The sequence below is a fragment of the Cygnus atratus genome, chromosome 6 (assembly GCF_013377495.2).
Source record: "Cygnus atratus isolate AKBS03 ecotype Queensland, Australia chromosome 6, CAtr_DNAZoo_HiC_assembly, whole genome shotgun sequence".
Classification (NCBI taxonomy): Eukaryota; Metazoa; Chordata; class Aves; order Anseriformes; family Anatidae; genus Cygnus; species Cygnus atratus.
In genome coordinates this window covers 22,183,795-22,197,651 of record NC_066367.1, presented here as the reverse complement: position 1 = coordinate 22,197,651, position 13,857 = coordinate 22,183,795, and positions in this window count along the sequence as shown.

Sequence of the window (13,857 nt, the reverse complement as noted above, 5' to 3'; positions counted from 1 at the left end):
ACACTTCAGGCATTTGGGAGTTCTTAGAATAAAAGAGCATGGAGAATATTTTGAATTTTTAATAATGGGATCCCTTTCAACATGTACAGTGATGGACTGAAGTTGTTCCGTGGTTGAAATTAAATGAGAAGGCAGGGGGGCTATTATTTATATCTTAGTTATCATTGCTTTTCTGGTTGGATATTACTTCACTTGAGAGATTTCTTTCAGTGACTTCAGTGCTTGGGAAATTGTGAATTTTATTTACTAATTTAGTGCAAGGCATGTATTGTTTTTATCTCTAAGATAAGTTTCTGTTTCTTCTGTCAACACAAAGTTTTCTGCCTTTGGCTAATACAAAAAACAGCTTTTAATTTTCTATGGGTTGCTCTGCAAAACTCCTGGGTTTTGCTTCTCAAATAGAAAGAAATAAAGCACCTTAAAATATCACAAATTTTAGTCAGTTTAAAATCATGCTACAGCATGTTATTCAGATTCACTAACTTCAGTCTGATATAACAGTGCTTGAATAATATGAATTTCACTTCAACTTAATTAAACAGAGGCATAAGCAGTTCAGGAATGATTTTGATGCAGTCTGGACACTTAAAGACTCATTGTAATATTACACACAAATGAGCATGCAAAATGTCACTTGAAAGACGCAGATTTAGGTACCTAAGTTGTAGAGGCAATTATCTATTTGTGTACATCAGTGTTGTGTTTAAGAATACAAAATATTTATGTATCTACTGGAGACCCATTGGGAGAAAAGGGCTCTTCAAAGTGATTTTGAAGCCTTTATTTAAAATACAGAGCAATGAAATTAAGACCCAGAAATATGAAATCTTGATAGCAGAAGATCAACATTTTCTGTTTTATTAGTTAAATGGGAGAATAGGAGTCTGAAAAATCAGAGGACAGCATTGTGTGTATGCATGCATAATTTTTAAACTTCTTTATTCAGAGTGAAACTAAAACGAAAAACAACATCAGATAATATGTGGGATATCAAGTAAAGAAGTTTTCATCGTGCAATTTTCTCAGCTCACAATGGCTCTTTGGTTCATTTGACTGCTACCATTAACACAGCTAGCAGAAGTAAATATGGGAATGTTTCCATCATACAACATGTGACTGAGCTATTTTTGCAAACACAGCCCCCCAGCCACACTTTCAGCCCCACCTGAGGAAGATTCGACATGATAGGGCTGGGAGAGTGACAAACTCAGTTATGTTAAAGACACTTGAAAATCACACTGGCTTTTCCCACGTATTACCATATAGCACTGCCTTTGTTATCTGGACCAGAAATATTTCATTTCACTACATCACAATCTTGTAAGACAGCCCTGTCATATTAATTTGTCACTCGTTGGGTTCTATAGTGCACCGGAGCCTCATCTCCCCAGCCAAGTGCCATAGGCTACTGTTCAGAAGAGAAATCTGTCGCAGAGAATAGCAAAGGTAAACACCACCAAACAGAAAGTTTATGGCTGAAATCACCACTCAGGGCTCTGTCCCCACAGGCTTAGCAGGTGGTATAATCGCCCCAAGCCGAACTGCAGAGACCTGTAATTTCAGCTGCAGTACGTATGCACGCACCTCTGCTGCTGTTGCTTGCCTCTGCTGCCATCCCTGTGCAGCAGTGTCACTCACAGGAGGCAGCAGGAAGGATGGAAGGGGATGAAATGAGTGGGGACAAGGGATGAAATGAAAGAATGGGTGGTAGGAGGGAGGTGTGATTGACATGAGGCTGGAACCTGAAAACAGCTCTGGGAACTCTGGAGTCGGTCTGACAGAAAAAGTCTGATAGAAAAATAAAGATTAAGAAGGAGAAAACATCTCCAAAACAACCCAGCAGTTCCAGATCACTGGTGCCAGCACTTCAAGCCTTTTCCCAAAGAAGGCACTGGTTGCACAAAGCAAACACCACCATGGGTCTGTCAGGTTTGTCTGCAGCACCAATGTGACGAATCTTCATTGCACTGTGAGAGAACAGAAGGGAGTGAAGACAGCAAAGCCTCGGAGTTTGTTTACTTCTTAAGTGCAGAGACAGCACAGCACAGTTCTGCCTTCCCTGACTTAGATTTTTGGCTTCCCCTTTGGTCCACCCCCACCGAAGCAATTAATCAAAATAAATGAGGCAGCAAACATCTGATAGTAGCTGACTCCAGATCGCAGTACATTAACTGTCTGCTGGAATTTCATTTACCATACTGCGCAGAATGCACTCTAGGCTTTACTCCAATGTTTTGAAGTATGCGTTATTGGTAAAATACAGACTAGCATAAGGGAGTAGCTGATCTTTGGTTTTATTGTTTATGGTTTTTGGAATGTCTATATATTTGTGCAGCTCTAAAGAAACTGAGGTAGTTGTTATCAATTATACAAAGACTTCCTTTACTTTTTTAAGATAGGTGAGGAGGCACTAAAGTAAGTGATAATTAGCCCTCTCATAAGCAAATGTAAATCAGAGAATCAGACAGAAAACATCTCAACCTTAAGCATTAGTAAGCTCTTTTTATTAAAAATTGGGAATTTCCTGTGAACCACAAGAGAGACCAAATATCTTACATCAGGGCTGCAAAAAATAGATCTATTCCTACATCTAAAACAAAGTTACTTATTTAAGACAATAGGTAATAAAATTTTGGAAATGCAAAACTTACAGGAAAAAGAGTCTGTTTAGTCATTGTGCCAAACAATAGCAAGACGATTTTCTGTAAGTAAAGCATAAGAGATTTTCTGGTGAGGTATTCTGGAGTTATTCTGGGGTTATTGGTTTTGTTTTGACTAGAACACTTTATTGATAGAGTTGCAGGTGGAGTTGCTGTCCATTGCCTTTTTGGTAAGTCAGCTGGTATCCTCAGAGCAAGGTAAACAGAGAATTGCTATGAAATGCCCACACCTAAAATGGCTTCAGGAGTCAGAGTGCAGATCTTGGCCTCTGAGAAATCCTAGATAATGAGCACAGGCTGTTTTCTCTTGCCCTGTCCCAGGTGGTTTGGCTTTATTGGAAGCCCACCCTAGAAAAAAAAAGAGACATCAAATAAACTATAGCCTTTATTTATTCTCCATAACTGATCCCTGGATTTTTGCTATAAGCTTTGTCATCCAGAAGAGCCTTCAAATCCCTAGTGCAGCTAATAAGACCTACCTGCTAATATGACTTAAAAGTAATTAAAGAGCACTTCTGTGCAAGATTTAAGTGCCTGACGTAATGACTCAACAGTGTCCTTATGCAGATTCCTAGGATCACTGTCCTTTTATAACAATTTATAATTGAAAAGTTTCTGAGACTGAGTGTTCAGGAGTTTTCAATATCAATTTCAAGAGGTAAGTTGACAAATTTTGCTAAGAGGTTATTCTGAGCTTAAGAAATGAAAGCATCAAAACTAAGCATGAAAATGAAGTCAAGACAAGCAAGAGATGAGTTTGGAAAGGACATAAGTAGGTATGGATGCAAGAACTGTAGCTCCTATTTTACAAAGGGGAAACAGAAGCAAATAGTTTCAGTAATTTCATCAAGGTGACAAAAGGAGTCACTGATAGAATGAAGAATTGTAGCTGAGGTGTTATGAGCTGGAATGATCCACACAGCTGGGGGGAATTTGGCATGAAATGTCATTTCATTTCAATAGACTCTGGCTAATTAATTATCCTTTAACACCTTTGAAAATGTACCCCCAGTGCTTGAAGGAGCAGACCATGCCTTGCTCTTATTTAGTTTACATTTTTAATTCTGAGAACAACGTTTAAAAGTAAAAAAATTAAATAAAATAAAAAATCTAGTAAAAGTGGGGGCTGGATCCCAGCTCCCTTTCCAGCCGAGCATGGCAGATCTGCGTTCTTCACCCATGCTTCTGTGACCAGATTTGTGCCATGCACCCAGCTCCTGGTGCCCTGGGCATGGCTGGTGGGATGCACAAATATCCCTACCAGAGGCAGAATAAACCCTGTACTGGAAAGAAATTCAAAGTAATGCCCCATTTTCAGTTCTGTCTCCCCCCCTCAGTACCAGTTTGAAAAGCAGACCATGGGTATGTGCTGAACAGCAAGGGCTACAGAGGCTTGAGTACATTGTGTATTTCCATCCTTCTTTGCCTCTCTTACACTTTATGCTCTGTAATTATTCTGACAGGGATGCTGCTTTTTTTAGCAACTGAGAACTATATTGTATAACTATAATATGCATGTTAAAATATTAAATGCTTAACTGTTTGTCTGTATACCTATGAAACACTCTGTAGCAGGATTAGGCTGGATCCCTAAAGAGTCATTAACTTGCATTATATTGAAGTATTTATTATTGTGGCATATGTAATGGATAATATTTGTTTACATTTTTAATTACTCACATTTTCAGCCAAGGAAATCTCTAAGGATAATGTCTCATTTACAAGTGTCCTGGCAAAAGACAACATAATGTAATAACACATTACCAACAATTCCATGACAACCTTGCAATGGTTTAAATAGGTATTTCAAGTAAAGACATAATTATGGTAAACTATAAAAAATATATATGCACAACATACTGTTACACTGCAAAACTGAAATGAAGGGGAATTTTCCCTAGCTGCTCTGATTTTGAGCTTGTTCCACAGCTCTGCAAAGCCAAGAGAAAAAATTCCATTTCCAGCAACACTCTTGCTACAGATAATGGAGCAAGTATCGGGCAGCGAGTATCTTCAGAATATCCCAGTATATTGAGTACTATGATTTGGACTGGGAAACTGTTTTTTTGTTTGTGTTTTTTTTTTCTTTTCTTTTCTCTCAGAAAGTGAATGAATAAATAAGTAAAAGGAAATTGCACTTAATTGAATGATAAGAAATTTATTTTAAAATTTAAGGAAAAAGTTTCTCTTTTGCAAAGTTTTCTGCAGCAGAAGAAGTTGCAGTAAACTGTGCTTGGAAGATAACCTTTCCCTGTGATAGTAAGCCAATGAATGAGTTACATTTGCCCACAGATATGGTTCAACCATGATGTTTTTGGCAAGTTTCTCAGAAATATCCATTGCAGAGAACTGATCCTGCAGGAATCAATAGCCTTTTGTCTCAAACAGTTTCAATAGTCCATAAAACAGATTTTTGGTAATCATATGTACAAAAAAAAAAAAAAAAAACGAAAAACTTTGGAGTATAATATAAAAATAGTTATTTGTAGCTTTCATGGAGAATCACCAATTGTGGGACAGAGAATTTCATCCTAAAAATAGTAAGAAAATATGTACTTTGGTATTATGAGCATTATGAGGAATAGAATTTTGAAAAATATCCTGAGAGCAAGCTGAGCAACATAGAGACTTTTGTGAACTGAGTCAAATCTCGCATCCCTTCATTTGCAAGAAAGTATTCCTTGTGCTTATTAGGAATACAGTTCCTCCTCCCTTGCTTGCCTATCCCTTCACTCCTTCTTGGTAGCGCTTCCTAGACTTTATGGGAGATTTTACCACATCAATCGCCTGAGGGGTGTTACTAGACAAAATGAGCATATGCCCTGCAGTGCCCGGCTGGCAGATGGCATGGCCTGGGTTCAGAGTCCACTGCAATCTAGCAAAGAGTGAAGGCTGATGGGAGGTGAAGCTTGAGGGTTCTGAGTGCTTCAGCTATGTAGCATGACTAAGACAAAAAAAAATGACTAAGCACAAAAAAAAATATTTAAAAATATTCCTAAGAACTTAGTAAAAGTCAATTTTCTTTAGGCTGTGTTTTCATTTCACTCTGTTGCATATGTTAACATAACATAAAAATACAAATCTTCCATCTGGAGAAGCAGATAAAATAGCCTCTCTTCTTTTTAGGTAGATAACATTTTTAATTCCTGTATCATAATGTACCTTGATATTAATCTGGACTACCAAACCCAGCTATTTAGCTTTTTTATAATGTAATTTTGAACTTTATACAGAGAAGCGGACCTGTGCAGCTAAAATATCTTTGCAGGAAACCCTCTCTTTAGTTGCCTGTGGTTATTGGAAGAAAACAGTCCAGCAGAATAAGACGAGGTATTCCTGTTGCAATTTCAATAAAAAGATCCGTGCACTAAGTTCAGATCTTAGTTGATGCAGTGGAAGGAGCGTATGCCATGCTGCTTTCTTAATATCTTTGAAATCATACTAATGTCTTAAAAAGAGTGTGTAATTCTAGCATTAATTAATTCTAACAGAGTTTAGTTTGCCCAGTGAGAGGAACATAAACCTTTAAATTGTTATATTGTAAAAGTCTCCAAGTCCCCAGCCAACAGTAACATTTGATGTGTATCATGTCAAATGCAATTCTTCAAAATTAGCTTGATTAAAAATAAGTAAAGTTAATGAATTTTCCAAAAAGCAGTGTTCTTTAGAAGGCACATTAAAAAAAAAATGCCCAGTTTAATCTTTGTAATATAACAGTCTCTGGTATTTCTGTAATTTGGTAATGCTTCCAGACACATTCATGGTGGTCATCTTTGATCATATAAATTCAAGAGATTCCAAGGCTTTTTCTATTTGCATAAAAAACAAAGAAAGCATTGTCAGAAATCCCCAAATATGCATTTTGAATCAAGTTTCACCTAAATGCTATACAAAGACTCAGTGTCTTGATGCTAATTTATTGAAAATGCCTTGGCCTTTAGGAATTTCCCATTGGCACTTAGTAGAGCTGAACTCAAAGTGGCAACAGCAAAAAGCAGCCATCTAAACTGTGTTCATGCTGACATCTAAGCCCTAGTGCTCAAATTATGAGTGCCCTGAAACAAAATACTGTAGAAGGAAAAGCAAAACATAAAAAATGCTTTAGGTGCCACGATTTCACTTGTAAGGGTTGTAGGGGAAAATATATATATATTTTTTAAGTGAAATTTAATGTGCTAAAGACTTAGCACAAAGAAAGGATTTAATTAATGTTATATAAAAGGTTTGATGTTTAATGCACAGCTCTGCAGTCAGTGTTTTATATCTATAATTTGTGCATATCCATAACCATATTTAGATTTTGACATATGGTCTGTAAATAACATATGTAAGCAAGATCGTTGAGTGAGATGATTTTTTTTCCTGCTGAATGTACGTGTTTATTTTATGAGCAGAGACGTGAAAAGTTCATTCATGTCAAAATGTGTTGCTAAGTATAAACATGCTGCTTCACTTTAGGCAGGATCAGGAAAGACCCTGGGTGTGTAATCTGTGAATTGACTCTATGCTGATGTTGCCCAGGTTTTGTATTACTAAACTATGGCTCACAACAACAACAAAAATTTAACCTTTAAATAGAGGCACCAAAATAATTTAAAACAGATTGGAGGGTTTAAAGGGCTCCAAGAGTAAGCAGCTCATATTTCAGTTCCTCCCCTCTAGGGCCTACCTATTTGGTGTTCAGAGTTCATCTCATATTACAGCTGCTTATGTTCACATTTTCTGTGGTGTGTGGAAGAAAAGTCCAAGAAAAAGGGAGAAAAAAAAAAACACAAAAAGTGTAAAATATACAACATTAAAAATATCTTCCCTAAAACAATGGTTTGGTTGTTATTGGGCAGGGAATAGGACAAATCACCCAGAGGCTTTTAAGTAAGAGCTGGGGGGAGGGGAGGAAAGAACAGAGAGAAAGTGCAGAGATTTTCAAGGGACTTTCAGTTTCAGGGGACATTTTTTATTCAAAGTTCTTTCAGGTTATGGAGCCCATTATTTCTTTTTGTTCTTTTATTAAAAATTTCTTTGTAATTCATTTGGTCTTCCTTGCCACCAAGTACAGACAAATAGCAACAGCAAACAATTATACTCTGTGTTTATCACTTTATTCTATTTTACAGTGCATCTCCGATTATGGAAACAATACATTTTTTGCACCTTGCTTTGGTTACTATTTGTCAAGAACAGCCTTTATAAACAATATATTTTCCTGTTTTAATAAAAGGCTAGAGTTGCACTAAATGCATAGGATGTGATTTGAGACAAAAACCCATCAGACTACTAGACTAAGGTTACAAGTCCTTCATTTACACCATACCATTTTATAATATGAGTTAAGAAGCCCTCCATCTATTTTATTTTCTAGGCCTACTATTCATATGTAGTAGCCATATATCTCTTTAATTAATTAACTCATTTCACCAGAATATCTTGCCATGTGGTCTTGCAACCAACGCAACTGCAGTTGCAAACAGCCCACTCGCACCCAACATTGTGTACTATATCCAGGCTCTGAGGAAATTTTCTTCCTTATGTATAATCTATTCCATTTTTCTTTAGCCTACACTTATGCATATGTAAAGATATTATTATGAAGGACCCAATATCCTTTGATGACTGAGTGAAAATCTGGCCCCTTTGAAGTCTATGTGAATTTTGCTTTCAGCTGCAGCAGAGAGAAGAATTTTCCCCAGTCTGCGTAAGTCTCCCTAAGTAATTCATATGATTTGGGTCCAAAAGTAAGGGAATATTGTGCCTGCCAGTGACTGGCAACCTCACCAGTTGCTAGAACTAGATACGAATGTAAAGCCCAAAAGGTGATAGCAGGTATAGTGGATGCCTTCTTGTGGTCCCTTCCTCCAGCCTGCATACAGCCTACTGCATTTCCCTTCTGTCACTGCTCTTCATCTCAAAATAGGGGAGAATGCATATTATTTGGGGCAGCAATCCTTTTGACTCCTTTCAAACCTAGCCCAGCCAGCCACAGGGATCACTTCTGGCATGCACAGAATCAGTCCCATGGATTTGCCAGAGACAATACAAAGGACCTGCTTCTTTCCTTCGCAACTCTACCACTCATTTCTTCAGAAATCTCTTCCTTCTGACTTACATTAATAGAGTAGAACATACAGGCCAGGGCAACTAATCTACTGTAGTAATATTTTAATTAATAATTAGATATAGCTTGTTCTTTCAAGATGAAAATATTTCCATTATGACTAAATCTTTATTCTGGAAAAAGGCTTAAATATCATGAATCATGTTATGAGACATCACTCAAGGGAGTAACAAAAATCAGGTGTTTAACAGAGTAAATCTTCCAACAATGCAGAAGTATATTTATACAGCGTGCCAGTGGAATGCGAGTACAATTTTCCATGAACCACAATAAAACCAATATTCCACCTCACCTCCTCCAGCTTCTGCTCTAGGGCCAGGTATCTCTAGGTGAAAACAGCTTGCATAAATATTCCCCTGAGACACATGGAGGATGATCCTCTTCTGGCTAAGGAACACAAGGAACTTTTGTGTGTGCGTGTGTTTAAAAAATAAAAGAAAAAGAAAAAAGAGAAGTGACACCAATATTCAGTTTATCTTTGTTACAGATTGATTTCTTATATGATTGGGCGGTCATATTGAATTGTATATATTGTATTTTATTATTTCATCCCATGTGGTGTATATGCTGAAGCTTTCAGCTATTAACAGCTGACTACAAGTAGAGTTGTTAGCATACAAAAACTAGCTTTTCCATCCAACTTGAAATTCACTGCAAACTTGGGAAGTGTGTCATACAAGCATCACTTAATCTCATTTCACTTTCATGGTATTTCTAGATGTCTGTCTAAAGACTAAAACACTCATGAAACTAGCTATAGAACTTAGCAATCAAAATACTGCTAAACAAGTTTATTCCTGATCTGAGATATCATTAGAAAATTTGGGGGATTAGAGTACATTACATATGGTATATATTTGTCTTTATTTGCTACGTATTTATCTGAAAGGTTAATGAAAATGCAGATGTAGTGGTTCCTTTATATGGGTTTACCTTCCATGAGTGCCAGTTTTCAGGCTAATTGATTATGTCAGAAGCTCTATAAATATCAATAGCATATGGAAAGGTTAAGCTGAGGTCTTCACATAACTGGATTCATACTCTTTATTGATGGTACGACCATTATCCAACCATAATGGAAGTGCTTTGAGTGTGAAATAGAGTAGAACGTTAGCTAATTTTCACCAGTGACTGACTGGAGGACTTGGACTGAATGAGTGACTTCTGCAAACTAATGAACAAATGAATGATGTAAAATGTATAAACTAAAATTAAAATTTAAAAGAAAAATAAAGGATAATGTAGGATATAAAGTATGTCATCATCATTTTGCCAGTCATGGTTTAGTATTTTTTATGAATCTTTTTAATTTCCTCTGAAATAAACAGTAGCAGGCTGTATTAGAGTAACATATTAAAAATAAGAGAAGGTAGTCAACATCCTGCTACTTAGCTTTCACTAACAGATATGAAGATACTTTTTTCCTTAGAAGAATATTAGGTGTCAGTTCTTTGAAAATGTAATTCTACTGTGCTATCTTTTTTTGAGCACGTTAAAGGCAATTTTCAGAATGGCCTTACTTTTCTCTTTTATTTTTTCTCCTTTTATTACCTCCTTTTCTGTAGGATATGGAGGAATTAGTGCAACCCCTAAATGTCATTTCCCCAGTAGCTCTGGGTAGCAAAGCAGTCTGGCAATCCTGCCATCACCGTTCCCTGGCATATCTGGTGGCTGGGAGGGAGGGAGACAGCAGCTTTGCCAATTGCTACAAACATGTCTTGCAAAAACCTTGGGGAAATTTATGACAAGTTTTAGAAGTTACTGACTGATGTTCCATTTGCTGTGGGAGAAGAGGAGAGGCATATTCAAAGGGCCACATGGAGCCATAACCCTGCTTTCACACTCTTGGCTGGACTGTGCATGCTGCAGTTCACATGCTGCTTTGCACTCTCCTCGGTCCCAAATGTTCTGCATGTTGGACAATTTTGTCAGGAAGAGCAAGCCCTGGGCTTCACTACAGTTAAAAGTTAAAAACTACAGAGCAGTGCTTTGAAAAGAAAACCACTGCAAATGTGCCAAAGATTTCTAACCAGGTAGGAAATGCAGCTGAAATTCAGTTAAAAATCCGGTGCGTTTTAAAACTGAGGAGTCAATATAGTGTTTATTTCAGTAAGTTGTATGGGATGGTGGTTTGGCTTTTCATGTTAGGAATGAAAAGAAATGCTCCTGTCTCAGTAGTCAGTGTATTTTCCTTGCATAGAGGTAACAGATAGGAAGTAATTGCAATTCATTATACTCTAATAATGAGTATGGTTAGGCCTCAAAATGTACCTGTCGTTTACCATATAAATTTCCCTTAAATGCAGTATATAATAGCAATTAGAAAATATTGCCTTCATTTGGTTTAGCAAGATTACTAGAGAGAATTTAGGGGAAAACCACACATAATCAATTCCATCTTTAACATCTGTTTCTGACTGTGCTCTTACATGAAGCTTCATGTGAGAATAAAATTCCCATACCAGTGAAATCAACGGCAAAATTCCTATTGACTTTATCCCAATTGATTAGGCTATTCCTTCAGGGCCAGACTTCTCCACTCTCATGCACATACTCCACATAATCTCGCCCAAATCAGCGTGCAGGAAGATGTACTTCACTGTGACCTCTGGTTCTCAAAAAAGTACTGTGTCATCCAATTGATACAGAGTTTGTATCTATCTTTGATTGGTTTCTCCTACAGCTGAGAAGTCATGAGTGACTTTATGCCAAATTTACTTCTATTATTTGCTAGGCATTGTCCGCAGCAGCCTTTGAACTCCAGCAGATAACCACAAATGGAGTGGCCCTTGCTAGACTATTTGCATGGGAAAGATAAACTGCCACAAGCCGTGACAAGTGCAGCCTGTTCCCCAGCATGGACAGGAGGTGACCCCTAGCTGTCCTCCCAGCGAATATCTTTGGTCACACTGCTGAGTGGAGACAGTGGCTCATGGGCCAGCTCCAATATTGGAAATGCAGGAAAATCTTGATTAAACATATGGTTACAGATGCTGTTACATTCCTCCTTCCCAGGTTTCATCAATCCTTTACAACTGGAAAGTGGAGAATTTACGGTGGACACACAGGACAAAAAGAAAAATGCTGGCTTACCTTCTGCTAAGATTGGGGAAGAAATCTTTTAGCTTTTGACATGACTATAATATGATATACTTGATGATTGTCATCCAGACCAGTTGAAAATGAAAGGTCAAATCCAACTCATTTTAGTCATGTAAAGGACCCTACAAAGTCAGTTTGACTAATGTTCTTCAGGGAGAGAAATTTAGCTTTCAGCATTATCTGGAGAGAAAGAAAGTGTAAAGCCATTCCTTCCTCAGAATTGCAGTTAAAGACACAAAAAAGATTTACAAATGACTTTGAATTCCTTCAGTTAAAAAAGAAAAAAAAAAAAGGGCTAGTTTGACTGAAGTATCTGAAGAGTACATTAAGGCCCAGATTTTCCTGGGGTCCAGAAAAGCTTTAGTCCCAGTGGCAGCACCACATACTCTCAAGGCAAATGGTATAGTCCTGTGTAGACTGATGCTTCATCCATCCCCTAAATGGAAGAAAGTTACTGGAAGTACATCTAAGAAACCAGACTGCACACATTATCTCTAAAAATAGCAGTATTAATAAAATGCTGGCTTATTAAATGTTGCTGTTTTCCATTGAGAAATGTGAAGGTCATGAGAAAAGTCGTTGCTTTCTCAAATTTTCAAAATAACATAGTGATTGCTATGACATGAATCCCATGATTTCTGAAAACATCCCCAAATCCTCGTAAATAGATAATACAACGCCTATGTTATTGTGAGAATGCCCCTGCTTATGAACTGTGCTTAAATAACCTTGTACTACCCTAATTAGATTCACAACATACCTATATTGCAAAGGGCCGTTTTCTCTCTCAATTAGTTGAAAAGGATTAGACACACTGATAGATAGTACTAAATGCTAATGGACCAGATCCTAAAGCTGCTGTACTGTTTTCAAGCTGTCATTGTGCAGGCATTGATTTCACTGGAGTGCTGAGGAAAACTCGAATATGAACATCAGTATGCAGCTCAATATTTTATGGGTTTTCTTGTCTTGGCTTTTAAAAATATTCTCCCTCTGCTATTCTTTAGCCAGAAGAGCAAAAAGAGCTAGTTCAACACTGACTTCAAAAAAAAAAAAAAAAAAAAAGGAAAAAAAAAGGCTGAGTGACAGTACAGAGGCTTGAGGAAATACAAGTTTATATGTGGGCTTCTTTATCATCTCTAATGACAAAATTAAAATTAGTTCCCAATTAAAAGAGAAAAGCACAAGTACAATCTGAGAACAGCAGATAAAGGGTGGCATGAAGGGAAGATTATTAAGCAGCATAGTATAACAGGACCCCAGGTGCAGAAGGGCCTCATTATACTCACATTCTTGTGCTGCAACGTACAGACGTACAGTAAACCAAAAAAAATATTCCAAAGCACAGTTTTACACAGTGGATACGCTTGAGATGAGTACATGTTTTTTGAAGACAGACCATAACAACTTGGTTTTTACTTCCAAAATACAGTGGCACATTAATTGCTTGATCAGCCAAATGAAACTAAATGTAATTAAGACTAGTGTGGGGTTAATTTGGTCCATAATTATGTTATATAAAGTAAATGAAAATTGTTTCTTTCCTAAATTGCAATTCATTAAAATTACAGATATTAAAATAAGATACTATAAAATTACATGAAGCATGTACACATTAATAGCCATTAGTAATAGCTTGATATTTCTATCTAAGCAACAGTTTATTAGAATGCCAAAAGGTTATATTTGACAACTCACATGACTGATTTTTTTCCTCATCCTTTCTGCTCCTCCAAGAAATTCAGTCTTACTATACACATAACATATGCCACGTCATATTTAAGTATGTTAGGCATATTAGTTTTACTTTTAGATTTGTTTTAAAGACAATAATTACTGTTCATTAAAATATTTAAGGTTGACAGCAGTATCTCTGGAATGAACCACACCAACCTCAGAGCTGCAAGAGGAAGTCAGTGCTCACTCTTCCAGCACAATGCAGGGTTTTGTTTTGTGCACAGAATGTTCTTGGTATCAGGCAAA